This window comes from Pongo pygmaeus, chromosome 9 (assembly GCF_028885625.2).
Source record: "Pongo pygmaeus isolate AG05252 chromosome 9, NHGRI_mPonPyg2-v2.0_pri, whole genome shotgun sequence".
Taxonomy (NCBI): Eukaryota; Metazoa; Chordata; class Mammalia; order Primates; family Hominidae; genus Pongo; species Pongo pygmaeus.
In genome coordinates, this window is record NC_072382.2 from 74517806 (window position 1) to 74537093 (window position 19288).

The 19288-nt window shown below is 40.5% G+C and overlaps 1 protein-coding gene across 10 annotated transcripts in view; it reads right to left on the bottom strand.

Moving 5' to 3' along the window:
• Positions 1-19288, bottom strand: part of FAM168A (family with sequence similarity 168 member A) — a 237012-nt gene that overhangs the window by 161434 nt on the left and 56290 nt on the right. For 2 of the 10 annotated variants that reach the window (XM_063672071.1, XM_063672067.1), the window contains exon 1: positions 9422-9474. The exons of the other annotated variants lie outside the window; for them this stretch is intronic. The gene's annotated coding sequence lies outside the window, so the exon portion shown is untranslated. Of the gene's footprint in view, positions 1-9421; positions 9475-19288 lie in introns of those variants that run through there. 10 annotated transcript variants of the gene reach the window in all.

Genomic DNA, 19288 nt, shown 5'->3' on the forward strand with positions numbered 1-19288 from the left:
CTTTTTTTTTTCAAAGACTGAGTCTCACTCTGTCACCCAGGCTGGAGTGCAATGGTGCAATCTCAGCTCACTGCAACCTCCACCGCCCAGGTTCAAGCAATTCTCCTGCCTCAGCCTCCTGAGTAGCTGGGATTACAGGCGCACGCCACCACGCCCAGCTAATGTTTGTATTTATAGTAAAGATAGGGTTTCACCATGTTGGTCAGGTTGGTCTCAAACTCCTGACCTCGTGATCCGCCTGCCCTGGCCTCCCAAAGTGCTGGAATTACAGGTGTGAGCCACTGCGCCCAGCCTACAGGGGAGTATTTATAGCTGTATGACCTCTCTTCATCTCTCTGACCCTCATCATAAATGAGGATAGTAACACTTATGCTGAAAGGTTCTTTTGGGGATTATATAATATATGCAAATCATCTAGCAGGTCCTTATAAACAGTATCATTTGACTCAGACCTCGGTCTACAATCTAGATCTCTTGCTTCAAGGAGAAAAGTGTTTTCCATCACAGAATGAAGCGTATAATGCTAGCGAGACTTTTTCATTTGATTTCTTGCTTAATCTAGAGTATGAGTTTAACACTCAATAAAGAATAGAAGGTTGGCCTGGCACGATGGCTCATGCCGGTAATCCCAGCACTTTGGGAGGCCGAGGCAGGCAGATCACCTGAGGTGAGGAGATCAAGATCAACCTGGCCAACATGGTGAAACCCTGTCTCTACTAAAAATACTAAAATTAGCCGGACACGATGGTGGGCGCCTGTAATCCCAGCTACTTGGATGCTGAGGCAGGAGGACTGCTTGAACCCAGGAGGTGGAGTTTGCAGTGAGCCAAGATCACGCCACTGCATTTCAGCCTAGGCAACAGAGTAAGACTCTGTCTCAAAAAAAAAGAATAAAAGGTTACCTACTAACAGGGTGGTTCTGCCTGAACCTGAGCAAAACGTACCCTGAGTACCAGCTGAGCATATTTAGTAAGGCATCAATTCACACGGGCCCCAGGGAGGGGACATCCACTGTAATATTCAATGGGACATCACCATAATATACAGTATCCTCGTGACCAGTATTTCTAATGCCACTACTCTCTGTATCTTTTATTATTATTTAATAGTGATGCAATGGATTAGTGAAGTCAATTAAACTATGCCAAGAAAAGACTTGAAAAATAGCTTTTCAAGCAATTCCAAACCAGGCCAGGATTTCATCCCCATCAGGTATTTACTTGATGTTCACTTCTATCATTCACCTAAGGCAGACACCTCAAACATTCCTGGTATACGCTTTGGAAGGCTCCATCACATTTATTTTCCATCATAACTCAACCAACAATTTTAGCTCTCCCGTTTGTTAGCTAAGCAACTATCCTCTGAGGACAATACTGCTTATCTAATAATAGCTATCTAATACTGCTATTAGCTGAGGTTTAGAGATAATTTATGTAGAATGCCTACACACTATCTGGCCCAATAAACGTATGCAATAAACTGTAGCTGCTATTGTCATCACTAATAAATATTCATGAGTGCCCACTATTTTCCCAACATTGTGCTGAGCAGTAGGAGGAAAACAATAAGTATGTAAGATGCCATCCATTCTAAGGGGGTACATAATCAAGTTGAAAAAAAAAAATTATACAATGGTTATATGTAATTGTATAATTAAATGGTCAATTGTTTGGTATAGACTAAGTTCAGAAGGAGAGACCCAAAAGCTTTTCCTTCTATTAACTCACAACAACCTTTTGAGCCAGGCAGGCAGAAATTATCATTCCCATTTTACAGAAAAAGAAACTGAGACTAAGAAAGACAAAGTCATAGAGTTCAATCATTTACCTAATTAACAAATTCTAGGCTATGAACTATGCTTAAGTGCAGAAGAGAAATAGATTAGTTAGGACTCTTGGTTGTAAATGACAGAAAACAAACTGGTTTAAGCAAAAAGCCTAATTACTGACTTAATTAACTAAAGCCCAAGATTAGGGTAGACTATGGGGGAGGCTCAATTCAGAGCTCAAAGTCACTGCCTCCACCTGTTTAGCTTCACTTCCTCAATGTTGGTTCTATCACAAGCCAGACTCTCTCCTCCTAAGGTGGCAAAATGGCTATAGCAGCTCCAGCCACACACCTCTCTAGTGTAGCAGGACTTGGAGAAGGTCTTCTACAGTGGCTTACAAAAGTCCTGAACATTCAGTTTAGACCAGCTTAAAACACATTTACCCCTAAACCAATCACTATGGCCAGAGGAATGTGATGCCTTGGTTACCTTGAGCCTGGTTCACATAATACTAGAGCTAAGAAATTCCTACCCAAACTATATGAAGCAAAGCAGGGGGGAGGTGTGGTTCCTAAAACCAACATCTGAGGCCATTGCTGAGATAAGAAGGAAGCTACAGAAGCAAACTACAAATGTCCACCACAAGGAACCCTGTGACTGTGCTCTCACAGAACATACAGTTTGGGGCAGTGATTCTCAAGTGCAGATGGGCTGATAGTAAAAAGAAGGCTAGAGGTGGCCGGGCGCAGTGGCTCACGCCTACAATCCCAGCACTTTGGGAGGGCAGGGTGGGCAGATCACAAGGTCAAGAGATCAAAACCATCCTGGCTAACACAGTGAAACCCCGTCTCAACTAAAAATACAAAAAAAAAAAAAAAAAAAAAATTAGCTGGGCGTGGTGTCGGGCGCCCGTAGTCCCAGCTACTCAGGAGGCTGAGGCAGCAGAATGGAATGAACCCGGGAGGCAGAGCTTGCCGTAAGCCGAGATCGCACAACTGCACTCCAGCCTGGGCGACACAGTGAGACTCCGTATCAAAAAAAAAAAGGAGGCTAGAGGTATAGCTCTAGTCTGAAAGAAACATAATTGCAGAACAATGTAGTAAGTGCCATACAGCCAATACTTAAAACAACGTGTCACAGTGTCCAGAAAAAAAAAAAAACGGAAGGCCACCCTAAGACTTTAGGGAAGTCTTCAAAGAGATTTGGTACTGACCAAACTTAGTCCTGAAGAAAAAGGGTCAGTTAGCAAATCACCTAACTACAACTATAGCATCAAAGTTTCCTGATTCCCTATCAAGAGCTCTTTCCACTACTAGGGTGGAGAGGAAAACAGGCACTGAGGCCTCAAGGGAAGTGACTGCCACAGAAGCTCATTTAAACCAGCTGTCAAAACTGCTCAGCACTTAAGTACACTGTAAAAGGACTTGTCCACACTGCAGCAGGACCACAAACACGCTGCCAACCTTACAGGAGGATGTTTCAGTTAGATAGCAGTCATGATCTAAGCATGGAATGGGATATTTCCCGGCACTTTGGCTTCCTCACCTACTACCAGGCTGCTCTTTCCACTATATGTGTAAGAGCTGACAGTTCAAACAGAAAAGTACCAAACACAGTAAGCTAAATTGAGACCACATTATAAGTTAAAGGAAAAACCCACTATACTGATATTTCCACACATGCAGTTTATGCTCATTGAGACAGGAGGTTTGCATCAGTAGGTAGGGTTTGCATCTATCTCTACCACTTACTAATTGTGTGACCCTGAGCAAGTCACTTTTCTGACCCTCAATTTCCTCATCTGTAAAATGGGAAACATTATAATACCTTTCTTGGAGCTACTATAGGAATTAAAACAAGATAAAAGGAAAGCACTTGGTCAAATTGTAAAGCATCAGTAAATATTAGTTATGTTCCCTAACTCTTTAAGGAGAGACATTTCAAAGTACTATATGACTTCTAACTTCATAAAGAGCAGAATCCTCAACACTCCATTCCATTTGGACTTGAAACAATCAAAAATCTTTCCAGGGAAGGCTTTTAAAAACAATACCACATTAAACATTGGTGATTTGTTTTAAAAGCTGCAATTAAGAGGATTCCACTGTTTCACCAGGCTCTTGTGGCATCCAATTAAGTAATAACATGAGAGAGGAGCTCTTAATTACGGAGGAAAACTTCCACAAGCCACTGACAGGTGTGCAGGGTTCAAGCTGAGATCAAAATAGTTGACTACCGCATTAATTCCCCCCTTTCCTTTTTCCCAAAGACACTTAAGTTTGCGTGCAATTAGTTGAAAAGTAAACCACACCAAATGACTGCCATATTTCAAGCTTTATTACCTTTTATCATGTTAACATCTACCAATTGAGTTTTAAGGGATTAACACCAGAACAGATGGTTTAAATGCACAATAAGTGAGCTTCAGTGATCAGAAATGGTAATAGCCAAGCCGAATTTACACTTACACTGAGATGTTAGCATTTTTCCCTAAATTGTGTCTATTGTAAACTGAAGTTATTCCTTTTCTATTTTCATGTATATACTTTGTAAATAACATTAAAAATAAAACCCTCTTCAAGGGGATGCATTTTTTTCTAATTTGCCTGCCTTCCCTCCAAATGTAAAGCAAACTTCTTTTATCCCTTGATGTAATCAATAAAAATTAAAGCCAAACATCCAGCATTTATTTATTTTGCAAGTTACAGACAATGGTTTTAGCAGCACCTACCAAAAAAGCACATCTCCAAAATCCAAATGGAAAGATAATTAAGCATCCATTTGTTGAAACAGCCCCTTTTAGGGCTACACTTGATTGCCAATGAAAAGAGCTCCTGGAAAGTCAGACCTCCAAATTTGGTGTTGGGAAGCAACTCAGGAAATATGTACACACTTACACAGGATGAGCCATCATGACAAGAAAAACACAAGATTTGGATTCAAGTCCCAGTCTGTCATACACTCTACTCATTCACGCAATTACGGAGTAGCTGTTTTCTGTCAGGTACAATATTGAGTGCTAATGATAAAAAGCAAGACACATTACAAATTATTACTATAAAATGTTACAGGTCCTATAACAGGCATCAACACAGGAGAAGCATGAGGAGAAAATAGTCAATTCTACCTGGAAAAGAAAGCAACAACTTTACAGTGGAAGCAATGTAGGTGGTAGATTTTTAAAAATAAAATAAGGCCATGTTTGCCAAGTTGAGAAGGGAAGAGGACCATTTGAGTAGAAGAAGCAACACGAGTAGATTTGGCAGTTTAACAGCATATAGTAAGTCCCAAGGATTGCAAGTGGTTTGGCAGGGTTGGGCTGAGAAGAAGGAGTCACTGGAGGTGACCCTGGCAGCAGATGGAAGAATGGAAGCTGCTGTCCACACAAGAGCTGCTGGGAGTCTGAGCTAAGGCAACAGCTGTGGGGATGGAGAGAAAGGCATAGATTCGAGAAATGTTAAGGTGATAGTATCTATACAACTTAGTGACTGAAGGAATATGAGAAGATAAGGAAATCCCAAATTTCCGGCTTGAGTGACTGAGAAAATGGTGATGTCATTCTCTGAGATAAGAAACACAAAGAGAAGTAGGTATGGGGGGAAAGGATAATGAGTTCAGTTTTGAGCCAGACTTTTGACTTTAAACTAGTCACTTGATATCTCAAAATCAGTTCCCCAGTTAGCAAAATGGTTATACCACTTACCTCAAAGAAATTCTCAATGTGGTGAGAATTAAGATAATAAATGAGGAAAAGGTTTTATTATTTTTACCCTCTACCTATGACTCTGTGGAAGAAACTGCTAATAGTATCCATTTTCCCTTGCTTCCTTTTAATACAGACACTCCCCTACCACAACCCTCTGCCAAAATAACTGAGCACATGCAACCGAGTTGGAAACTACATTTCCTAATGTTATTTATAATTTGATATGTCTTGTTTCTAAACATAATGAATGAGATGCTGGGAGAATTGACATATAGCTCACTTTTTTTTTTAAGGCAACTATGTGTCCTCTACTCTCTCTCTTCTCCCTTCTCATGGACTTATTTCAGGGTAGATGTGTTAATAAGCTATCATTGAGAATGCAGATGAGGGCATTGCTCCCGGATAACAAGACAGAAGGAGGCTGGATCTCTAGATGATTTCATGGAGCAGAACCTCTGCCCACTGTGGTCATAAAGAGACTTACCCCTGAACTGTTTTATAAGAGATAAATGTCCACCTTTTTTGAGCCACTCAATGTTTGGGTCTCTTTCAGCAGCTACCCTGTACTCTAACTACTCATCTTTCAAGCTTGTAAAATCTGTAAGGAAACTGAGCAAGACAAATTTTAGGGCCCTAGAAATCTACTAGAGGTTGGCAGTACCTTTTAGATTGGAGAAAGGAACATTCATGAGTATATACGCACACGCACAACTAACAGACATAAAATGAGAAAAAGATTTGGACTGATGTGTGCCAAGCAACAAAGCAGGCCCAGGACTGCAGCCAACTAATCAAGGCTGAAAATTCCAATTTTTTAATCTCATATGGCTTCCGCATTAAAACTACTAATTCTTAAAAGATCCAGTAATATGTAAATTACTACCTGACACTCAAATCTACAATCTGGAACAATGGAATCAATTATGACACTCTTAGGTGAGGGGTAATTTACCTGAATATAACAATCTCAGACTAAAACAAGAAGAGAAGCTTAGGAATTCTTAAATATTTTGCACTATAATCATACACAAAAATAATGCAGGGCAGGGCACATGGAAAACCAAGTAGCTATGCTATGACATGACTGTATCTGAATGTGATATAACCTAGAAGCTAAATGAAGTATAATGGCTTCTTCTCAAGGGTCAGGAAGAAGGCTATTAAGAACTAGACCCTTGGTCGGGGGTGATGGCTCACACTTGTAATCCCAGCACCTTGGGAGGCTGAGGCGGGCAGATCACGAGGTCAGGAGATTGAGCCCAGCCTAGCCAACAGAGTGAAACCCCGTATCTACTAAAAATACAAAAATTAGCTGGGCACGGTGGCGGGCGCCTATAATTCCAGCTACTCAGGAGGCTGAGGAATGAGAATCGCTTGAAGCCGGGAGGCGGAGGTTGCAGTGCGCCAAAATCCAGCCACTGCACGAGCGAAACCCTGTCGCAAAAAAACAAACAAAAAAAAACTGAAAAACTAATTTGCCACTGTCATATCTTATTTATATAAAATACAAAAGAAATCTGACAAGGCAATCAAAAAGAATTCAATACAATTAAGTTCACCTAGACATCAAAAAAATTGTTTCTTCAGTGTTACAAAATGCTTAAGTGTAATCCCTCTCTTATATGAAGGCTCTGTTATAGACAGTTACCATATACTGGCTCAACTATATTTAATGCCACTATATTAGCACTGTTGTAATTCTCAAACATAATCAACTAGTGACTAAGAAAGAAGCAATCAGGAGAAAGCATAGGATATAAAAATAAACTAGCAATTTTAGTATCATCACTCTTTAATACTAGACAGCATCAACTTTTTCAGTCATGCATTCCCTCAGCAATCATTATGGAAAACACACTGTTGCCAGCTACTAAAACAGAGATAATACACATAGGAACACACACACACAGCGGTCTTATCCACCTTCAAGTAGCTCTCACAGTCTGTCTACCACGGAATTTTGCTCCTTGGATTTGAGAAAGAAAGATGCACAGAAAGATTTTTAGGGTTACCTCTTATCTTCAGTTAGTATCAATGAAAGTATCTATTTTACATACAAAAAAGACTATCGTGTATTCCTAAGAAAACAGATGTTGGCTGGGCACGGTGGCTCATCCCTGTAATCCCAGCACTTTGGGAAGCTGAGGCCGACAGATCACGAGGTCAGGAGTTCGAGACCAGCCTGGCCAATATGGTAAAACCCTGTCTCTACTAAAAATACAAAAATTAGCCGGGCGTGGTGGTGCGTGCCTGTAGTCCCAGCTACTCGGGAGGCTGAAGCAGAAGAATCACTTGAACCCGGGGGGATCGGAGGTTGCAGCGAGCTGGGATCACACCACTGCACTCCAGCCTGGGCAATAGAGTGAGACTCCACCTCAAAAATAAGTAAATAAATAAATAAATAAATAAAATAGATGTGAAGCTCTAATCAACAGCTAAAAGTATTACAGAAGGGGAAAAAATATGAGATTTGGAATCAGGAGACCTGGGATGTGGGGTCCAGATTCTGTTACTCAACAAATGAATGATCTTGTGTAATTAACTCATCTTAGTTTTCCTAACCTATAGAATGGATATGAAGAGCATAATTAACTGCTTCACAGAGTTTTAAGACTAAATAAGAGAGATAATATCTTTCATATACACCTACATATTCATACAAGCTGTTTCTGAGAAAATATAAGGGTTAAGTACATAGCTCTGAAATCAGATTGCTTGGGTTCTAATCACAGCTGCATCCCTTCATTAGCTGTGAGACTAAGCAAGCTACTTCCTTTCTCTGAGACTCAGTTCTCTTCTCTATAAAATGAAGATAATGAGGATTAAAACAAATACTGCACTTGGCACATGCCTGGCATAAAACACAGTGTTAGCTAGTATCATTATCATTATTCTTAGCTCTGTCCTAAATAAAGTGAGTACAAAGATGAAAAAAAAATGGTCCTCACAAAAAGAGCTACCAGTTTAGTACAAGAAACATATTAGTAAAAAGAAAAATTTTAGACTGGACATGGTAACTCACACCTGTAATCCCAACACTTTGGAAGGCCGAGGCTGATGGATCACTTGAGCTCAGGAGTTTGAGACAAGCCTGGGCAACATGGCGAAACCCCACCTCTACAAAAAATTAGCTGGGCATGATGGCATGCACCTATGGTCCCAGCTACTCAGGAGGCTCAAGTGTAGAGATCACCTGAGCCTGGGAAGCTGAGGCTGCAATGAATCATGATCACATCACTGTACTCCAGCCTGGGTAACAGAGTGAGATCCTGTCTCAAAAAAAAAAAGAAAAGAAAAAAAAATATGTAAGTACCATGAAAATACTTTACAAAGAATTATGCAAATATCAGTTGACATTATTATATATAAAGTTAATATGATAAAGTAACTCAGGCTGATCCTGACTGGGGCCTATGGAAACCCATCTCCTTACTTAGTCACTGTATTATGTTCATACTAGCAGACCAAGAACAGAGAAGAAAGATGCCTAAGTATGTTCTTATAGGCAAATAAAACACAGACTTTGAAACTGTCCTGAACAACTATTCTACTGTAATACTTAATACAGAAGGCAATGATCCAGACAACATCATGCAGTTACTTGCAGTGAAGAAAAACTGACATCCCCCTGGAAAAAAATGAATAAAATTAACGTAGTACCAAAACTCAGAGCCAGAAGCCTCTCATATGGAAAAATCCTTAACTAATACACTGCAGCATTCAGATACATCAATAATTAAACACATTGAAAATTTAGGTTGATGTTCCACTTAGGAAAAATATCATCCACATTACTGAAATGCTGTAAACAGAATCAATTTTCAGGTAAGAGATAATCTGAATAAGTCTCCATAAAATTAAGCATTCTAGCCAGTGGAAGCAGATCCCCCACTTGCCAGCTACCATCTGTACCTCTTTAAATGAAGATACATCAATGTGCTCACCTGAGAGATACCACTGGATTGATGCGCAATGATCGCAAGACGCACTTGGAACTTTCCCCTAAAAATGGACACACTTAACTGTTAGAAGATAGAAAGAGGAATGAAAAAAAATCTATTTTAACTTCTGTACCTACTCCTAGAAGGCTTAAAACCAGGATTTCAACTTGAGTGTCATCATGAGGGAAGCTACAGTTGTTACCTCTATCCCTATGTCTCAACAGTTCTCCACACACTACCCTGTGTCCTAAGTTTTTCTAATCAAGGAGCCTCCCACTTCCTTGTTCTAGGGATCAAGACTAGACCAAGATCCAAACCTCAAGTCTAAGCTCTTCTCTAAGTCCTCTGGGCCTGCCTCACAGTAGTACCTCACCCCATTTTCTCACTTCCACTATGCAGTTACATTCACTCAATACTTTATCTACCCAGAACATCATTCTGGCCTCTTTTCTTCTGCTGTCCCCAAGGACTACCATAATAAAACTCATCAAAATGTCTTTATATAGTTCGAGGGAAATTTTAAATTTCCCTCTTAAAATAGCAGTGAATTCCAGCAGGGCACAGTGGCTCATGCCCGTAATCCCAGCACTTTGGGAGGCCAAGACAGGAGGTTGGCTGGAAGACAGGAGGTTGGCTGGAGGACAGGAGTTCGAAACCAGTCTGGGCAACATAGAGACCCTGTCTCTACAAAAAATTCAAGAATGAGCCAAGCATGGTGGTACATGCCTATAATCCCAGCTACTCAGGATACTGAGGTGAGAGGATCACTATGTCCAGGAGTTCCAGGCTGCAGTAAGCTATGAGCAGGACTCTGCACTCCAGCCTGGGTGACAGAGCAAGATTCATCTCAAAAAACCAAGAGGCAGGGGTGGGGGCAGGGCATGGTGCTGCACACCTGTGGTCCCAGCTACTCAGGAGGCGAGGCGGGGGATCACTAAGCCCAGGAGGTGGAGGCTACAGTGAGCCATGAGCCCACCACTGTACTCCAGCCTGGGTGACAGAGCAAGACCCTGTCTCAAAAAAAAAAGGTAGTTAATTCTCTAAGCCCCACTTAATACTAATTATGAATGTCACGTAATAGTTACTATCTTGGCTGGCATTTTTCCAATTTAAAAGGCATTTTCACATTCATTATCTCATTTGATCTTCACAACAGATGGGAAAGTCAGCTATTATTATCATCTCTATCCCAAGTTTCAAACAGAGAAAGTCAGTTGTCCCATGAAACTTAGCTAGTAAACAGCAATGCTGGACCTCCCACCAAGTTTGTATGATCACAAATCCAATGCCCTTTCCACATATGCACTCACTCCCTTGACCAAGAGAGTATAAAAAAATACATCATCTATCTAACTATCCCTTAAACAAATTACCTAGATGGAACAGCAAGTTCCTGGAGAAAAATAAGCTCTACTAGTTTAACAGTATCACATGAAAATATAACATAATGGCACTTGAAGTTGGCCATCTTTTTTTCTGGGATGGAGTTTCCCTCTTGTCGCCCAAGCTGGAGTGGAATGACATGATCTTGGCTCACTGCAACCCCTGCCTTTTGGGTTCAAGTGATTCTCCTGCCTCAGCCTCCCAAGTAGCTGGGACTACAGGCATGTGCCACTATGCCTGGCTTTTTTTTTTTTTTTTTTGTATTTTTAGTAGAGACAAGGTTTCACCATTTTGGCCAGGCTAGTCTGGAACTCCTGACCTCCGGTGACTTGCTCATCTCAGCCTCCCAAAGTGCTGGGATTACAGGTGTGAGCCACCATGCCCGTCCGATGTTACCATCTTTTAATAAATCCTGAGGCCAATGATGAAAGCACCAAATTATCCCCTGATACTCTACTAGCAGTAGCATTACTCAATAAAGGAAACCAACATATTACTGAGCCCCTATCATGTTACAGTCATATACTAGACCCCACCACATACATTAACCCTAACATCCCTGTAAAGTGTGTATCATATCCCTATTTTGCAGATGAGCAAAATAAGGCTCATACAAGAGTAAGGGTTATCCAATGATGGTCAAGAGGTTTATCCAAGATAATCCAATAAATGGCAGTGCCAAGATTTTGAAACCCAAGTCTGAGGCTATTTCCAGTGACTACGCCATGCTTTGGAGCCTTTTAAAGAATTCTTAAAACAGGATTATGCCTAGAAGTCCTTCAATTTTGGTGAGATAATCAAAATACTCCATGTATGTTACTGCTGTAAAACAAGATTAAATGACAGGAAGAACAATCAGATATATACATCTGATGATAGGTACTAATTCACATATAATATTATTTTTGAGCCAACTGCTGTAATATCTAACAGTTTAATTTAAACTTGAATCTATCTTCACAATGTCTTACCCTGTAATTGAAAACCTAGGATAAGCTTTGAATCTGGTAAACTGTCTGCCGCTAATTAGCTGAGTCCCTTAATTTAGTTACTAAACGTGTCTTAACTTTTTACATGGGTGACATGGAAACAATACCTACCTATCAGAGTTCTCATTAAGATTTAGAAATGGCCGGGTGTGGTGGCTCACGCCTGTAATCCCAGCACTTTGGGAGGCTGAGGCAAGTGGATCACCTGAGGTCAGGAGTTTGAGACCGGCCTGGTCAACGTGGTGAAACCCCGTCTCTACTAAAATATAAAAATTAGCTGGGCGTAGTGGCAGGAACCTATACTCCCAGCTACTCAGGAGGCTGAGGCAGGACAATCACTTGAACCTGGGAGGTGGAGGTTGCAGTGACCCTAGAGCGTGCCACTGCACTCCAGCCTGAGCAACAAGAGTCAAACTATGTCAAAAAAAAAAAAAAAAAATTAGACATAATGTAAGTAAAACACCTATGGCAATGTCTAGCATGTGTAGCTATTATCAGCCTCTGCCCTCTGTGGATATTCCCTGCCAAAACATGCAAATGAAAATTTAAAACTCAAACATAAGATATTCCAAATATAATAGGTTGTTTGGTGTCATGGAAAATAAATATTCAGATGAATTAAATTTTCAATTTTCATCAAATATTTTGGTATTAGATAATTCTTTTAATCCCAGATAATCAAAACAAACCTGGGTATTCGCCTTGAATCCCTAAGCAGAGTTTCTTCCCCATTCAGAAGATCTTTTAGTTACCTAGTAACCACCTGCCAGCCCCAAACTGAAAAAAACTGGCTCTGTTCTGGGCTAATTACCCAACCAGCATGAACAATCTAAATCAAAGTATAGAATAAAGGGAATTGTCAGCCAGAATGTTAGCAAAATTATCCACAACAGGAGACCTGAGAATCCAAATACCACCGGGCAGTTATTTCCATGAGAATAAAATCACAATTTATGAACCCTGCAAATTATACCATTATTAAAACAAACATCCCATTGAGGCTACAGCCATCAGATAAATGGTTTTATTGTCCCCATTGTTTCATCTACTGCAGCAAAGAGGTGAAAACTGAATGAGCGGTTACCAGAAGCAGTAATTTCTAGGAAATTACAATGCAGACCTCCATCTTAAAGCTCCCTTTGTGTTGGAGTGTACAGGCTCTGGAAGGGAAGAGGGAAATGGGGAATCAACTGTTTTCTACATGCCCCCCAATTCAAAGATCCTGACAACTTTACAAACAGAACTCACCAGTTTTCTCCACATTTTCCTATTTCTTTTCTTGCCCAGTAGTTCGATCCTGGGCTCACCCAGGAGGGAAGAATCTGAACTCAGCAAATCTACTTTATTCACTAGGGAACTTTTAGACAATCCTCCAACCCAAATAAACACAGAGAGACAAGAAAATGGCCCCTAGTTTCCCTGGTTCTCACAATACAAAGTATCTCTAGCTAGACAGAGCAATGAGAATTGATGAGAAAGTACAAAAGCAAAGCATAGGTGCCACCCATTATTAAAAAAAAAAAAAAAAAATTCCTTTGCAATAACTGTTAGCACCACAAAGCTCAAATGACATTTACAGACTTGAATGGGAAACCTGAGACACTACCTAACAGCTAACCTGTGCTGAACTGCATCACGGAATAGAGAAGGCAAAAGTAATCCCTTCAGGAATAGTTCAACAAATCCACAAATCTACCAATTTTGGAAATGGAAGGAATGAAGCCAGCATCACTGGGCATCTGCTATATGCCAACTACTGTACACATATTATTTCTAATCCTCCCAACAACCCTCTGAGGTAGAACAGATATGCCTTATTAACAGGTGAGAATTTAAGGCTCAGATAAATTAAATAACTTGTCCATGGTCACACAGCTACTTAACTAAGATCTGAATTAAAGTTTCTCTGACTTTAAAATGGAAGCACTTTTAACCTTGAGCAAATAATTTAACAAATTATTTATTTGTTGTTATTTATTTTTGCCATTTTATTCTATTAGCAGAGCCCAATTTAAAATACTTATATTAAAAACCTGTAAGATATCAGATTTAAATGCTACCTGATCCTTTTACAAAGTTCTAACACTGTGAGGCAGTCATGGGAGGATGCAGATGAACTATAACCTCATCATACAATTCACTTTCAGAATTCTCCTTTGATCCTCTCAACAAACTTCTGAGGTATGACTCCACCACCACCACTTGACACTGAGAAAACTGAGGCTCAGAAAGATTTTATGATTTGCCCATGGCAGAATAGGAACTAAAACCCAGAACTCTGACTACAAACTCATTGCTTATGCAGCTTGATCACAATGCCAGACTTAAACATAGGCATAAAGAACTCAAAAATCTGCTGTGGAGATCTTTGCTTATTATTGAAGAACATCTGTTCATAATTAATAGCATGTGTAACACTGTGCATGAGGGAAGGAAGGTAGGAGCAACAGAAAGTCCCTTAGGGCCTTAAGCTGCCTAAATGTAAATTTTCCTGTTTCAAAAACACTGGAAGCCCATTCAGTGGAAGAGAACAGGAGCTCTAAGTGACAGAAATGCATTTTGGCACTCTGAACTCCTAAATGTACTCTAGACCACCAAGTGAAAGCTTGCTGGTAATACTGGCTTCTAGGGATTGAGGGCCTACTATATGCATCAGACATTATGCTAGGCTCTTTATATACATTAATCCTAATCTTCTCCGGTGGTCCTTTGGGAAGATGGTAGAATCCCTGTTTCACAGATGATCAAACTACAGCTGAGAGGTGAACTGACTGAATCTTGATTGATCTGACCATTGTTTAATCTATAGTGATAGAAAAGCCGATAGGTGGTTGCTTAAATGGGGGGATATGAGGAGAATGAGGAGGGAAAGACTTCAAAGGGGCACTAAGAAACTTGGGAGGTGACGGGTATGTTCACCATCCGCTTTGTGGTGATGGTTTCATGGGTGTATATGTATGTCAAAACTTAGCAAATTGTACATAAAATTTGTATCACTTATTGTATGTCAATTTTACTTCAATGAAGCTGTTTAGGAGAAAATACACTCACACACAAACACACACACACAATTTTCTTTTTACTAACCACTGACTACCACCCCAGAATATCTGCCCTAAAACTGTCTGATCACAGGGAGGCCAGGCCAAAGAGTTCTTTCCCTAACCAATTTAGTTTCAAGTTTATGTAAACGGTTAGTAAAACATCACTGAAAGTTTTAAATACCTAAGAATAACAAATTATTTCCAAGCACTCTACAGCATTTCAGAATACGTTTCCGTACAAATGAAATGTTAATTAGAAAATATAGCCTGGTAAAAGAATAAACAGTAAAGTCTTTGGCATCACACAAACCTGGACTGAATCCCATCCTTGCCTCTTACTATAAATCTAATCAGGTTTCTAAATCTGTATTCATCTTCTCGTTTATAAAATGAAAGTGATAATAACAATGCTATCCATCTTAGTCAGTTCAGGCTGTGTACATAACAGAATACCACAAACATTTATTTTTCACAGGTCTAGAGGCTGGGAAGTCCAAGATCAGGGTACTAGCAGATCTGGTGTCTGGTGACAGTCAGCTTCCTGGTTTGCAGATGGCCCTCTTCTCACTGTATCCTCACATAGTGGAAAGCAGAGAGAGAGGAATTAAGCTCTGCAGTGTCTCTTCTTATACGGGCACTTATAGAGCTCCATCCTAATGACCTAATGACTTCCCAAAAATCCCACCCCAAACATCACACTGAGGATTAGGGTTTCAACATATGAATTTTGGTGGGATACACTCAGTCCATAGCACTACCATTTTCTGAAATCATACTATGTGCCAAACAGTGAACTAAGCACTTTAGTTACTTCCTAACAATTATATAATGTAAATACCATTATGTTTCCATCTAATGGATACAGAAAATAAGTTATAGAAAGATTAAGTAACTATATAATATAAATGCCATTAATTCTCCACCTAATAGATGAAGAAAATAAGTTATAGAAAGAATAAGTAACTTTGAAGGTCACACAGCAAGTAAGTACAATAGCTGAGATTTAAACTCACCTTACAAAATTATTGAGGAATAACTGGAAGAAGGAGGTAAAACATCATCAGTGTCAGTAAAGCATAAATAACAGAATTCCCCCCACCCACCATTTAGAGCAAGTTTCTCTAAAGAAATCTACTGTAATTAAATGGAAATTTGTTTAATATTCCATAAATTAACTTTTAACTGATGAAAGCTAGTGGTAAGCAATTTATCCAGTTTATTCCTAATTCACAGTCTACAAAGTAACTATTATTTTTCTCTTTTACTGATGGAGAAAATGAAACTCTGAAATGTTAAATAACCTTCAGTGGTGGCACAGATATAAGCTGCATCACCTGGACGCAAGCATAAGTCTTCTGACAAGAAATGAGGCTCTTTCTAGTTCAGCTTGTTGCTATCCAAGCCACTCAGAAGCAAACTCAATAATTCTTCAGACACCGTTCATTTAGGGACCTTAAGCAGTATCTTGCACAACAGCACAGAATCAAAGTTTCATGGATCTGAACTTTAAAATCTTTGCCCTGATACATGTTTACAGTGTTAGCACTTCATAAATGACACCTACAAACTAATATACTCAATATTTTCCTCACTTATTTCTGGTTTGGGTAAGAAAACTGATGCTACAATCTGTCAAAATATAATTGTCAATGAATAAGTAAAAACCAAAAACCAGAAGAAGAGGTGAGAACGACCCCCAGACCAACCAAAGCCTGTGCTCCGCTGCATCCCACACCCCAGTGCCTATGTCCCGCCGCCGTCGCTGTCGCCACCACCATGCCCAAGAGAAAGGCTGAAGGGGATGCTAAAGGAGATAAAGCCAAGGTGAGGATGAACCACAGAGAAGATCCACAAGGTTGTCTGCTAAACCTGCTCCTCCAAAGATAGAGCCCAGGCCTAAAAATGCCCCTGCAAAGAAGGGAGAGAAGGTACCCAAAGGGAAAAAGGGAAAAGCTGAGGCTGACCAGGAGGGGGATAACCCTGCAGAAAATAGAGATGCCAAAACAGACCAGGCACAGAAAGCTGAAGGTGCTAGAGATGCCAAGCGAAGTGTGTGCATTTTTAATAACCATGTACTTCTGGTGACTGTACAGTTTGAAATACTATTTTTAATCAAGTTTTATAAAAATGCAGAATTTTGTTTTACTTTTTTAAGCTATGTTGTTAGCACACAGAACATGTCATTGTTGTTTTGAGAGGAAGGGGCATATGTCACTAATAAAATGTCTCCAAAGCTGGATTGATGTGGGGAAAACACCTTTCTCTTCCAGTTTTGAGAGACTTCCCCTTGGCTCCCAGGAGCAAGGATTCCCTGACTTTGACACAAATGGCCACCTTGGCACAAAAGCCTTGTGGTATGGAAAAACAAATTTGTTTTTATGTCCTCTTCTCCCTTTCCACCTTTCAGCTAGACTTAACTCCCTTAAACCCAGACATCTGTTGGGACCTGACCCCTAATCATTGGTTACCAGTGTGTCAGGCAATCTGGACTTTCCAGTGATGCCACTGAGATGGCACCTGTCAAAAGAGCAGTGGTTCCGTTTCTAGATTGTGGATCTTCAGGTAAATTCTGTCACTTTCACTTCACTTCCTGAAAGTCAGGGTCAGCTTATGAAAAGTTGTTAAACAACATGCTAAATGTGAAATGTCAACCCTCACTCTAAACTTTCCCTGTTCAGAGCATCAGATGAAGACTTCATTGGGTTTTATAGTGGCTTTCTGATTTTTGGTAGGCCATTAAAGAAGGGAGTTTGAAACCTGTTGTATACTGTTAATGACTGTCTGCACATGTCCTGCCTGAAATACCATGATTGTTTATGGACAGTATCTTTAATAAAGCTGGATACAGTTTGGCTTGGAAAAAAAACAGAATACAATACTTGTATACCACATTTATGAGCTAAAAAACAGAATACTTGTATACCACATTTATGAGCTTCTTTCAAATGTATTAAATTTCAAAGGCGGATATAGATATGACTGTCCCCACTTTACATGGGAAAAAACTGAGATTCACACAGTACTTAAACAACCTGTCCAAGTCAGACAGCTAGTAAGTGGCTGAGCTGGGGTTCAAATTCAGTTCTTCTGACTCCGTGTCCAGAATTGTTCACACATAAGACCTAGTCTTCTTTCAAAAATAAGCTCAGGTTACTCTTCCTCCAAGAACTCTTCCCTAAAAGAAGGTTTGAATACCCCATCTCTGCTACTTATTTTATAACATCTATAACATTGAACTGTAACTTGGTTTTCGGGTTTTTTTTTTGAGATGGAGTCTCCCTCCATTGCCCAGGCTGGAGTGCGGTGGCGCAATTTCGGCTCACTGCAAACTCCGCCTCCTGGGTTCAAGCGATTATCCTGCCTCAGCCTCCTGAGTAGCTGGGACTACAGGCACGCGCCGCCATGCCCAGCTAATTTTTGTATTTTTAGTAGAGACAAGGTTTCACCACGTTGGCCAGGATGGTCTTGAACTCCTGACCTCGTGATCCACCCACCTCGGCCTCCCAAAGTGCCGGGATTACAGGCATGAGCCACCACACCCAGCCAACTTATTTGTTTATACCTCATCTCTGAAGAACTACATAGTACAATGCAAACTTCAGGAGTACTGGAGGTAAAATGTACAAGCCAGGAGGAGAGACAATAAATGACAATGGTGAGGAAGTTGGGGAGAGGATCTTGAACTACCTCAGATACCATATTGGGAAACCTGGACCTCATCTCAAAGGTTTTAAGTCAAGAGTTTAACACTAACTCCTAACTGGGAGACAGTGTCCCTACAATGACACTTGGTTGAAGGGCAGGCTTTCAGATGTACTCATTTTAAAGGGTGTTGGTTTTTCCCTTCATAATTACACAGCCTGATCAAAATGTAAGTAAACACAGAAAAATATTTTTAAAAACACTCCTTTGCTTCTGGGGCAGGGATATGGAGAAATACTGTACCTCCTCAATGATGATTGATCCAGTCAGAAAAAATTTAGAAAGGGGTGTTTTTTACATTCGCTGACTTTTTTTTTTTTTTTGAGACATTGTCTCACTCTGTCACCCAGGCTGGAGTGCAATGGCATGATCAGTGCTCCCTGCAGCCTCAACCTCCTGGGCCCAAGCGATCCTCCCACCTCAGCCTCCCGAGTAGCTGGGACCACAGGCATGTGCCATCACTGCCAGCTAATTTATTTTTATTTTTTTGTAGAGATGTTGCCCAGGCTGGTCTCAAACTCCTAGTCTCAAGTGATCCTCCTGCCTTGGCTTCCAGAAGTGCTGGGATCACAGGTGTGAGCCACCACGGCTGGCCCACTGACTTTTTTTTTTTTTTTTTTTGAGACGGAGTCTTGCTCTGTCACCCAGGCTGGAGTGCAGTGGCGCAATCTCGGCTCACTGCAAGCATCGCCTCCCGGGTTCACGCCATTCTCCCGCCTCAGCCTCCGGAATAGCCGGGACTACAGGCGCCC